Source organism: Tigriopus californicus, chromosome 2 (assembly GCF_007210705.1).
Source record: "Tigriopus californicus strain San Diego chromosome 2, Tcal_SD_v2.1, whole genome shotgun sequence".
Lineage (NCBI taxonomy): Eukaryota > Metazoa > Arthropoda > Copepoda > Harpacticoida > Harpacticidae > Tigriopus > Tigriopus californicus.
In genome coordinates, this window is record NC_081441.1 from 14442774 (window position 1) to 14453298 (window position 10525).

The 10525-nt window shown below is 37.9% G+C and overlaps 1 protein-coding gene across 4 annotated transcripts in view; it reads left to right on the forward strand.

The window, feature by feature from the left end:
• The window catches only part of LOC131892659 (tubulin alpha-1D chain-like), a 15179-nt gene extending 5271 nt beyond the window's left edge, over positions 1 to 9908 (forward strand). For 2 of the 4 annotated variants that reach the window (XM_059242479.1, XM_059242482.1), the window contains exons 5-6: positions 6030 to 7085; positions 9315 to 9908. The gene's annotated coding sequence lies outside the window, so the exon portion shown is untranslated. Of the gene's footprint in view, positions 1 to 5683; positions 5816 to 6029; positions 7086 to 9314 lie in introns of all 4 variants that reach the window. The other 2 variants (XM_059242480.1, XM_059242481.1) reach the window with 2 other exon arrangements.
• The last annotated feature ends 617 nt before the right edge of the window (positions 9909 to 10525 follow it).

Genomic DNA, 10525 nt, shown 5'->3' on the forward strand with positions numbered 1-10525 from the left:
GGGACCGCCCCGAGCAATACAAGGAGAGCAAAAAACTTCATTAATTTGTCGTGAGTACTTTGGATAGGTCACGGACTTCTGGAGATGTGGACAGCGAACGGAAACGAAAGTTTCGTATCTTCTGAACCATTTATTTGATAGAAAATTAGCGGTAGAAAGGGTCGCAATAGAGGTGAAAGAGGTACCGTATATCTGGCCAATTTTGACCTCAAAGCTATGTTTGGGGCACTCAGGAAATTATGTAGTAATCACTGCACAAAGTTCGATTTTTCCGCCTGGTCTTGGTCAGCTATATAAGAGATTGACATCATAAATTTTAAGCAAGCCACTTTTAGGCAAGCCAAAGTATAAAAATGACCTCCCTTTGATTGAAGATTTCTATTATTTAGTAAGCTTTTTTCAAACAGTGGATCTGAGTAGGCCGACTCTACCAACAGTAGGCCGTCGTTTTTGCGGGAAGCCCGTTCACAGTCCATATTTTTAGACGTGCGTGGAAAACTGTACACAGCTAGTAGTACTGGAAGAAATAAAGAAGCAATATCACTTTTTACCCGTCTCCTAAGATGGTTTTTAGTCAGAACTATCTTAAATTTATTTTGTAGTGGCCGTACCCAATTTCACTCGGTAATTGTTTTTGTAATAGAGTAAGTTAGACCGTGTCTTGGGATTGTGAGGTGTCCAATCCTGTTGAAGTTATTTGAATTTGATTTTTTTTCTCTTTTGGGGAACTTCCTCACTGCTACTGTGAATGGAATTCCCAGCAGTAGATAGGGATTTTTTAGCGAGTCTTTTCGAACTTCGTGGATGGATTCCTGGATTTGTCTAGTCTGGATTGTCTTGTGGAACACTCTAACTTCTGAAGATTGTCGGCTTGAGAATTTGTGTTGTTTTTTGTCAATCATCTAATCTGTAGCTTCTGCCCATGGTATTACCCACAACACAGATGAAGAGTATACACAAATGCCAAGACTTCTACAAACGATTTTTGTTCACTTTTTCAAAATTTCCTCTTTGAAAATACGTCAGATTAGTTTATTAATCCACTTGAAATCTATAGTGGCCCTAATTTTCAACGTCAGACAGCCCAAAAGAAATGGGGAAGAGGCATGATTGATTGCTAAATAAACTACGTGTAACACAGGATGAATGCAATTTCTTTTCTGGGCCATATGTGACCTGGGTCACAATCATACAACAACATCAGATTTTGATAGAATTAAGTAAAAATAAATCAAAGGAATCGGCACAATCGGGCTTAAATTTGTTAGGGTATAACTCAAAAGGCAACCTCTGAATCTTACAATGTGATTGATGGGGTATACCTCATGTGGTTTCGTGAACGCACATTTTGAAATGCGACAGTACTAAATTTTACCCAGTCGCATTTTCAAAATGTGCGTTGGCAAAAACTACTCGCAGTAGGTGTTAGTGGGTGCAAATCGCATCTCAAAATATGCGCTCACGAAACCAGGTGGGGGTACCCCAATGTTAGGAGTAGTCTTTGTTGATTTTCCAATTGAAATTTTACTAAAGCACATTAAGCACATGCCAGGATATTATGATTCTTAAGGGATGTATTTGTATCAAATTTAAGGACAAAATGCTCCAATGATATCTTAAAGCAATTGCCAAGACGTTCAATACGTTTTTACTACGCCCCCCCAAAAAACAAATGAAATCTTGCCACTTTTCTGAAGCATGCCAAAAAAAGTGTTTAGGTTATCACTTGAAATATCCCTTAAAATTGTTTTCCTTTTAGTATTTCACAATTATGATGTCATATATGTCAGTCGCAATTTCAAATTATCTTACTGTTGAATCGCAGAATAATTGAATTCTAATTGTGCTCTTTCTAAGCTCTCTATAGATACAGCATGACTATTGCTGATGTCTGACAAGATTATTAATCATTCTTTTGGCTTTCTCTTCATTATTCCCTTTTCTCACATTGATTGGAAGGTTATTCTATGCTTCCTTACACTTTGTACTGAGGGTTTTTCCACTCCAGAACTTCTTCTCAGGTTCCCTGACATCTCCTCTTGAGATTGCCCTTGTCTTAGGCCCCTCTTGCCATAAAATTATGAAATTTTATGTGAATAATTACACATTTGAGTGGTTTTAACTCACTTAATTGAGGTATAGTCGAACTTCGATTTTACGATAGATTTCGATTTAACGATATCTTTGCTGCATACCAAATGCTGTATTTACTTCAAAGAAATTATCGATTTAACAATATGTTCTCTCCCGACGGGCAATATCATTAAATTGAGGTTCGATTGTACTTTTCAATTTGCCATTTTTTGTTCCTTGTTTCTTTGTCAAAGAAGGAAAAATTAAAATGTTTTGGCATTTGCGCATTAACTTATATAGGGCTAGTCAAGTAAACGCGTTCATGGACAACTGACGTTATTCCATGGAGTAAAATCAAAGACAATGCCCAGCCAAACCGCACTGTGTATGCATTGGATTTTGACATTTATTCAATTTTACATGCTTGTCTAGGCAATTAGCATTGTGGTATTGTGCCAATTTGATTGTGCGTTAGCTGATCAACACCAAACATGCTCATTTAGTAGGGTTTTGTAACACAATTTGCTCAAAATCACTCGATTATTGAAAATTCAATGGGCGAACTGTGCGAGTCAACTGTGATGTTTGTCTTAGTTCTCGCTTCCCAAAATGCCCAAAATCAGGGTGCCGGACCACATTTTCCTTGAATTTCCTTTACTTGACATCCCCTATAGGATATAGGAATATAATAGAAATAATAATCAATGTGACCATTATCTAGACGGTCAAATGCTATTGCAATACAGTCCCAAATTTTTCCGAGTCTGAGTGGGTTTTGCACTAATACGTTGGAACTTGGTGAGATTAACTTTAATGTCATATTGTGTTGATCAAATTGCAACTTCGAAGTCCAGAGCATGCTGAGGGATGAGCCTTGCCCGGCTAGCAAACCCAGCCATTGCATCGTCCTTGTTTGTGTTTTAGATGGGCATTGTCGTATCCGTCTCAGTTTTGGTTCTCTGTCTGTGGGTGTGTTTAGCGTCAAAAAGCTTCCTTGAGAAAGGTCGGGGAGGCGAATCGAACCAAGGACCTCTCTCATTCATGGAAACTGCGCTTACCATTGCACCACGTCTCCTCCTTTATTAGGTACATGATAGTTTATTAATAAACCTCGAGACAAACTTGCTTTTCCGTCGAACTGATTTTTTTTGTTGATCAAAATGCGAAATTAAGTTGAGAAAATGTGAAAACGTTGTAAAAATGGTTCAAATGGTATAAAATTGCAAAAAAATGTTCTCAATTGGGTAAGAACATGACAGATCATAAAAATACACGGGGACTAGACAAAGTCACCTTTGGGTCGACGCCATTAGACACTCCACTATCAGATGATGAAGGTAAGGACATTGAGCAGGTCTCATCCATGAAGGATTTAGGTGTAGTCCTCCAAGATAATGGAAAGTTCNGATATATCGCACGTTTAAGTCCAGAGATAGTATCACGATGCTAACTCTGTACAAGTCGATTGTTCAGCCGCATCTTGAATATGCCTCTCCCATTTGGGCTCCAATTAGTTCAGCAGGTTTGCAAAAGCTCGAGCAGGTCCAAAGATGTTTCACTAGGAACATCACAGGATTGAGAGAGCTCTCGCATTGGGAGAGGTTGGAAAGGTCGGGATTGTACAGTACTCAGAGAAGGTACGAAAGGTATTTGATATTGTACGTTTTCAAAAGCATTCATGAGCTTTGTCCCATCCCAGGATTTAGGGTCAATTGTAGTGACCGTCAAGGCTTCATGTGCGTTTTGAGAGCACCTTCAAGCCCTCGAGAATCCAGGCTAATTAAAACAATGAAGTCCAACTCTTTTCTTTCTCGGGCTCCTTCATTGTTCAATTTGCTGCCCTCAAATATTCGTAGGGCTTATGCAGGGGTTGATCCAGTAGCAAGATTTAAGTCAGACTTGGACAAGGTTTTGACTAAAATTCCGGATTAACCTTATATTCAAGGATTAACCAGATCAGCCAACTCCAATTCGTTGGTCAATCAAACAATATATATAAATAAAAGTCAAGTAAAATAAATAATCTTCTTGTCTTGAACTGCTGGGATTCCAATCCCGGTAGCGGTAAGGAAGTCCGCACAAAATAAATAAATAAATAAAACAGATATAACTCCCCTTTTCAGAGGTCTGACATAACTGGAATTGTTTTTCAAATTATGTGTCCAAATATATCTCGTAAATGTACCATAACTGATTGCCCCTTTGAGGATGCTTTATGTAGTAGACAACTGATCTTTATTTTCTATCAAAAGCAATATGCACATCCAGCTTGTTATACAAAGAGAAATAGAGAAGCAGGATCACTCTATAGTTTGAGGAGTATAATCCTATCCGGGGGATTGACTACTAGTTAAGATCATTTTTCATTTGATCAATCATCAAATTTGGATATTTTCATTACACAGGCCATTCGGAATATTATTTGCGGTAGACATGCGCCCTGTATGGCAAGGGTTAAGTTTAGTTGGGATTAATAATCATTAAACTTTTATCTTTTTTACATTGGGCTCTGTAAATTAAAAAACAACATTTTAACGTTGGGATCTGTGAATTATTTTGATTTGAAACTTTCACTTTAATTGCTATCTTTGTGGTAACTTCTTTCTGCCATGGCAATGCGCTTTGTTCAAAAGTAGGATTTTTTCACTTAAATGACGAATTTGTGGCAACTTCTTTTGTATTACTTAAATAATATCAAACAACGAAATATTAGGGTGTTCTAACAGAGACTTGTGCTTAGCACATATTATGAAATAAAAGAGTTCAAAACCAGGAAATCTTAAAAAACCTATCTAATGAAAATTAGGAGCACGCTTAGCTAGCATTTACCTGCAAATTAACACTTGATCTACTTAATCACAACTGAGTTGTGATGAATGGTTCTGGTTTCATCCATTGTAGCCAAAAAATTGCCCGTTATGTCTGAACTCAATTATCAAAACAATCAAAACATGCAGATTTTCAACAAAAGAAAAATAAATTCCTACATGTTTTTTTTGCTCATGTTATTCCATGTTTTGGAGCTCGCTGAAAACAATCGCATTTTGAGTTTGCTGCTGTTCTTATCGCCCAAGAATTTCGAACCAAGGTGTGACTTCCTCTGATGCTGCTTGGTTGCTGGGCTCGTGTAGTGTTTGTGGTGTTTGTGTGTGGGTGAATGAATGGGAATTGCCATTCATTTACACAATTGGATTTGGTTTTTCACGGCTCTTTGGTAATTACTTTAAAACCGAAGAAGTTTATTTCCCACTTATGTTTAGCTTTAGCAGTTTCTCTCTGATTTGTAAATTGTAGTAACTTTATTGCCAAATCGTAGTGTCTTTAGTTTTTATTGGTTCTTGATAGTTAAAATTTATTGTTCATTAGAGTATTGATTTCATTTTGTGTTAGATCAGTTTGTTGAGTTTATTTCTGTATTTTTGTGTCGTTGTCCTAGCTTACAAATGTTCTTTATTCCTTGCTTTTCCCTGTCCCTTACTTCTTGTTTTCCATCTCCATCTTTGATTTGTATGCGTAGTTTGATGTGAAGTAGTTCATTCATATTTTGCTTCGTTGTCATGTATTTCAGGACAAGATTGCAAAGCCTTTTAGTTTTTTTTTCTTTTTCAAGAAAAAGTTGTTAGATTGGGAAAAGATCAAGTAAAAAAGAGGCGAGTATGAACTCTTCAGACGACACACAGAGGGGTTTCAAGTGCGACAAAATGAAAATGGAAGACAAAACGAGACAAATCAAGTCCAAAAGGTAAATGCACAATGTAACATGGTGAAATCAAGGCAAAATAGTTTGCGGGGTTGGATTTTTCCAACCCCGCTGGATATTCGAGAGCTCTTTTATTTGACATAGCTTAGAAGTCGTGCAAAAACAATTACCCAGCAAAAACAAATGGAGATAAAGACATTGATTACGAATGTGCCGTGACTCTACAATAACGATGAATGACAGAAACAATATTCAGTTTCAGATAATCTTAATCGAGGTTCAATCATGAAGGCTTTCTCCGAATTAGCTGCCTGTGTCCTTCTCATCTTTTGTGAAATGCAGACAGTGCGGACAGATAATGCCAAAGAATGGAGTTTCTTTGAGGTGGGTGACAAGTACGCTCGATTCAAGATATGTCGACCACATCTTAAAGTCTATAATTGTACCCTTCTGAAATGGAATTCAACACACTGGGAACAGCATATCAGCCAATCACAGGGCTCACTGAAGGACGAATGTGACGATATGAACAACAGCAAAAGGCATTACAAGTTCTATCAATTCTCACCACACTCTGAATATACACCCCGTGTGTACTCTAGCCCATCAGATCATCCTCTATTTAACGTGATTAAAAACGATGCCCTCAAATACACATTGGAATTCAAATTCCCTGATCGCGTTAAGGATCATCGTTCATGTATCTTAAATGATATCCAAGGGATCCGTATGGAATTGAGATTGGAAAATCATGACCGTATCGCCTCTGATAAGCATAGTGCTTTGGAAGCCAATCTGATCTACCACCTGACCGCATGGTATCTTAACTCTCAAGGAGAGTACACTGAAAACGCTTTTCGCTCAGTCAGTTTTGGTTCTGGCCCTGTCTTGAAACAGAAGATTCCGTTAGTACCCCAGCAACCCTGCTTTTACCAAACCGAATGTGACCAGTGTGCCCAAGAAGGTACCCAAATCTTCTTAGTGCTCTTAATTGTCAGCATGACATTCAACATCGCGTTGATTCCAATATCTTGCTATGCCTCAAGGTTTTGCGTCAAATCTAATTCCCAAGTACCGTTAAATGATCATTCCCTTCAAACTGCTCCGCATATACTGAGACCGATCACACAACGGCGACATTTTATCTCTTCGATCGGGAGTTCAAATCAATCAAGTCATCCTTACGAAGAGATCGATCATTTCGGAAAGAGACCTCTCCTGTCGGTTGGTCCTAATGAAAGCAAAATTGAAGGCAGCCTTATACAAGATAATGAAGCTGCTAAATTCAGGACGGGACCAGAACAGGACCAGGGTACGTTTTTCAAGTTGCAGGGTTACGTTCTACTGATGAATCCAATCGGCCTGCGACTACTGTCGTACTCAAATTGGCCATTACCTTGTTTGTTTGCTTATTTGATTAAACTTTTAAGATATTTGCTTGTTTGGAAATATTTGTTCCATATTCAAATAAGTTCAGTGCTGCTAAACCGACATGACTTCAACAAAAAAACTAGTTAAGCTGATTCTTATCATTTTGTAGTCCTTAAGTCATTACAAGCTATTTACTTGCAATCAAAATTGGGGTTTTGTTGAAATGGTGAACCGGGACAGAAGAGCTATTTTCAATCTGTGACTCATTAAAAGGACCACAGGACATACTCTTATGACAAGGCTTATTCTTGTGAAGACCAAGAACTTTATGATTTTACAAATGTTGTAATGACACAGTTTCATCGATTTTTATTGTGGCCACCTTTGGCATAACTTGAACCCACGTTTAGACAGGAAACGGGATGAAAATTGACGAAAGAAATACATTAGTTTTCGCGCAACCTCTTACTTTCTTATTTCGATGCTCTACTCCTTTTCGTTTTGATAGTAAGAAAGAGTGTCTGACAAATTTTAAACTTAAAGAAATTGATGCATGAAATTGTGATTATTTTATTTGGTAGCTTTTTTTGAGGCAACTATTAACTACTATGTTTGATGAATTTCAGACACCCTTGAATTTCATCACATTCTTCAAAAAGGTATTAACATTACAAAGGGCATAATCCCTCAACAAGCTTATTGCTCTTGGAGTGTTGGGAGATGAAATTGATTTAAATCAGTTTTTAAGCTTTGATCCGTTGTCATAACTTGTTTTCTAGCCCAAAATTAATCAGATTACTCAGTTTGTCAGCCAATCAAAACCTCTAGAGTTTTAACTCTTTCTCTGACTTCCATTTCCGAAGTTGGTTTTCCTTTTTGGTTCCTACAATAACTGCGACACAAATTTCCAATCCAATATTGCCGAGATTTGTCCAAGGGAGTTTTTTTGGGGTCAGCCTTTGTAACACTTTCTGACCCAGCCAACCAAACAAGGACCAATCTCAACAATGCTGGATTGCAATCTGCCAGCGCAGACAGATTAGTAACATTACTATTACCTTCTAAAAACGTGGCTCGGTTGGAGAAGTATGGTGACCACTCTGCTTGGGGGGTTTGAACGGTTCGAATCCACACGCAATCTGAGAAAAAGATAGCCTTAAAATTCCAGCCTTTGGACAAAATTCAAAAATTTTGATTAAGAATAGGGTGAGAAAACCTTTTAGGAGATTATTCGAAAGATACGATGTGTCCATGGTATTCATTGGATGTGAAGAGGCTACAAAGGTATGGAGATAGTTTCAAGGTGGAAAATAGGAGGGGGAACAAGATTGGAGGAAGAGAAACGGAGAACTACTGAAAGAAATGGGATAAGTCTGTGGAGACATGCCATCTAAAATTGAGGCCAGCTTAGGCTTTTCTCTAAAAGATCACGCTTTATTTTGCCTCTTGTCAAGATTCAGTTGGATGCAATTTCTTGGCAGATAAGAGAAGTTTTTAGACTAGACACGTTATGGCTTTACAGTATTCAAAGAATATTTAGGAACTAGCTTTCATGAGGTTTGGCCACACCCTGCAAGTTTTAGGGTCAATTACAGTAATCGCAACGGCTGAATGTTCTCCTTGAGAGCACATTTCAGCTCTCGGGAATCTACCTAGATTTGTTATAACTAGTGACCAGTAAAATAAAAACTGCGGCCGTGAAAAGTGCCATCTATTGTCTTCATGGAGAAACGACTCGAAGTTCCCAAATGGACGGGAAAAAAGAACATAAGATAAACAGATTCGTAAGCAACAACTTAACCGAAACCCCAAATTTCGTCGATGACGGCCTCTCTACGGGGCCCGAATGTTTGACATAAAAGCACATTTTAAGGATGCCTTTTTTACACCAGATCTCCTAAGTCCTTAGACCTTTCAGAAAAAATGTCGATTTTTGTGCTTCTGATGTATGTTTGCCATAAGGTGGTAACAGTCAGCAATGAGACAAAATTTACTAAAACAAAACTTGGAGTGTGTTGACAAAGGCAGTCAAAGGAGTAGAGGTTAAGGACAACCTCAAACAACAGTCCAGCAAATTGCAATTTGTCACCCCTCTCCGAGTTTTCTTAAAATGTTGTTGTCTCAGTCTCATCAGTGCTTATCTCTCACTCATATTGTTTTTTTTTTTCAGTTTGCGAACCAGGATCATTAGGAAGAGATAATGACGTGTTTTCCTCCCTTTTAAAAGATTCTTTGACCAAACAGCCGTTTTATGCTAAGGTCAATATGCCCTTAATAGATGACCCCCTTTGATGATGCCTACACATAACTGGCGGAAATGGTCTTATAAATTGTGTTTGCCATTATTCATCGATTGGAAATTTAAGGGAGGGCAACACATACTAAATAAGTCGAACCTTTTCTGCAACTTTGCAATTGCAAATTTCCGGTTTGATTCAACTCTCTTTTGATCGAAGCTTCAGTTATCATTGCATATTTCCCCCAAAGGAATATCTAAGACTTTTTGAAGATATTTCTTTCAACCCATGAGATAAGAGTTTGAAATATTAGACAAGTAGATTTGAGACACAGAACTACTGTACAAGTCAAGTTGGTCTCCCAATTTTTATTCTCTACGAGGTACCTTTTTGTGTTTTCTCTATAATACCTGATCCTTCCTCAAAAGACTGGAAAAAATGAATTCGAAGTTTGATGCCACCCCATGAATTTGACCAACATGGGCAGTTCATATATTGCATGAATAAATCTAAATAAGTACCTAGAATATTGTCGAATAAAACCATAGTTTCGCGCACATGACATAAATGTTCTGTTCCATGTAACGACTAATAGACCAATGCAAACGGGTTCTGTCCAATTAGATCATATGCAACCAACCTTCTGGAGTTTAACAAATTTAGTTTTCGGGCTACAAATGAAGGGAAGTAGCTCCTTGTCATACATCTTGATCATATGATCTTGTCATATACTTGGAAAGGTCAATCATGAAGAGCTGCTGAGCAAACTTTTGGACTGAGGAATTGGGGGATGACATTTTTGGTTTTTTGGTTATTGGTTATACTAGATCAATCCCAAAGAGCTACGTTGGATGGCATATTTTAGATTGGAATGAGGTGACCAAAGACCTCTGGAGTATCGCATGGGATTCCACAGGGTAGTGTGCTTGGTCCTCTGCTAGCTTTTCTGTGTGTATTTGGACTACCTTTTTGTCAAAAGGCACTTTTGTTTTCTGAAATTTACAAATCTTTACAAGACACTTTCCACTGGAATTTCTGTGAGCAAAGAAATTCAGCTCCAATGTGCAAATACTTACATTGGTACTTGTAAACAAACGTACAAGATATTTCAATTACAAATGTGGTTGATGTGAATGATGTTTAG